Source organism: Columba livia, unplaced genomic scaffold, assembly GCF_036013475.1.
Source record: "Columba livia isolate bColLiv1 breed racing homer unplaced genomic scaffold, bColLiv1.pat.W.v2 Scaffold_122, whole genome shotgun sequence".
Lineage (NCBI taxonomy): Eukaryota > Metazoa > Chordata > Aves > Columbiformes > Columbidae > Columba > Columba livia.
Window position 1 is genome coordinate 435,465 of NW_027043021.1, and position 2,516 is coordinate 437,980.

Genomic DNA, 2,516 nt, shown 5'->3' on the forward strand with positions numbered 1-2,516 from the left:
TAGGGTTTGTGCCCCACACTCTGTCCAATAGGGATTGTGATACACACACGATGTCCAATGGGGTTTTTGACACGCACTCTGTCCAATGGGGTTTGTCACACACACTCTGTCAAACGGGGAGTGTGACATACACACGCTGTCGAATGGGGTTTTTGACACATCCACTGTCCAATGAAATTTATGACACACACACACTGTACAATGGGAACTGTGACACACACACTGTCCAAAGGGGATTGTGACACACACACTGTGCAACGGGTTTCGTGACACACACACTGCCAATAGGGTTTGTGACACACACACTATCCAAAGGGGATTGTGACACACACTCTGTCCAATGGGGTTTGAGACACACGCTCTGTCCAGTGGGGTTTGTGACACACACACCTTCCAATGGGGTTTGTTACACACACGCTGTACAATGGGGATTGTGACACACACACGCTATCCAAAGGGGTTTGTGACACAAACACTTTCCAGTTGGGTTTGTGACACACACTCTCTGTCCAATGGTGCTTGTGACACACACGCTGTCCAAAGGGTTTCGTGATACACACGCTGTCCAGTGTGTTTTGTGACACACACATTCTGACCAAAGGGCTTGTGACACACACGCTGTCCAATAGTGATTTTGACACACATGATGTCCAATGGGGTTTGTGACACACACACTGTCCAAAGGGGTTTGTGACACACACGCTGTCCAGTGGGGTTTGTGATACACACGCTGTCCAATTGGGATGGTGACAAACACACTCTTTCCAATTCTGTTAATGACACGCATACTGTTCAATGGGGTGTGTGACACACACACTGTCCATGGGTCTTTGTGACACACACACTGTGTCCAATGGGGTTTGTGACACACACACTGTCCAGGGGAGTTTGTGAAACACACACTGTACATGGGTTTGTGTCACACACACTCTGTCCAATGACGTTTGTGACACACACACTGTCCAGGGGAGTTTCTGACACACACTGTCCAATGGGGTTTGTGACACACACTCTGTCCAATGGTGTTTGTGACACACACGCTGTCCAGTGGGGTTTGTGACACCACACAGTGTCCAATGGGCATTGTGAAACCCACGCTGTCCAGTGGGGATTGTGACAAACACGCTGTCCAACGGGGTTCGTGACACACAGGCTATGCAATGGGGTTTGTGACACACACACTTTTTAATGGGGTTTGTGACACACACGCTATACAATGGCTTTTTTGACACACACACTGTCCAATGGGGACTGTAACACACACGCTATGTCCAATGGTGTTTGTGACACACACAATTTACAATGAGGTTTGTGATACACACACTTTGCAATGGGATTTGTGACACACACACGCTATCCCATGGGGTTTGTGAAACACAGGCTGAACAATTGGGTTTGTGTCACACACAACTTCCAATGGGATTTGTGACACACACATTGTCCAATAGGGTTTGTGACACACACACTCTCTCTAATGGGGTTTGTGACACACACAATCTATCCAATGGGGTTTGACACACACTTTCCAATGGGGTTTGTGACACACACGCTCTACAATAAGGATTGTTACACACACATTCTGTAAAATGGGTTTCGTGACACACACTCTTTCCAGTGGGTTTTATGACACACACACTGTCCAATAGGTTTTGTGACACAAACACGCTATCCATAGGGTTTGTGAACACAAACACTTTCCAATGGGGTTTGTGACACATACACTCTGTCCAATGTTGCTTGTGACACACACGCTGTCCAAAGGGGTTCGTGACACACACGCTGTCCAATAGTGAGTGTGACACACATGATGTCCAATGGGGTTTGAGAGACACACACTGTCCAAAGGGTTTTGTGACACACACGCTGTCCAGAGGGGTTTGTGACACACACATTCTGTCCAATGTGTCTTGTGATACACACGCTGTCCAATGGGTTTTGTCACACACACGCTGTCCAATGGAGTTTGTGACACACATGCTGTCAAATGGGTATTGTGACACACACACTGTCCAATGGGTTTTGTGAAACACACGCTGTCCAGTGGGGTTTGTGACACACACACTGTCTAATGGGGTTTGTGACACACACACTCTGTCAAATGGGGTTTGTGACACACACACTATGTCCAATGGGGTTTGAGACACAGACTGTCTAAAAGGGTTTGTCACACACACACGCTGTCCAATGGGGTTTGTGACACACACACTGTCCAATGGGGTTTGTGACACACACGCTCACCGATGGGGATTGTGAAACAACCAATGTCCATGATAGTTTGTGACACACACACTTTCGAATGGGGTTTGTGACACACACACTGTGCAATGGGGTTTCTCACACATGCTCTGTCCAGTGGGTTTTGTGACACACACACTTTCCAATGGGGTTTGTGACACACACGCTGTACAATGGGGATTGTGACACACACACACTGTCAAATGGGTTTCGTGACACACACTCTGTCCAGTGGGTTTTATGACACAAACACTGTCCAATAGGTTTTGTGACACACACGC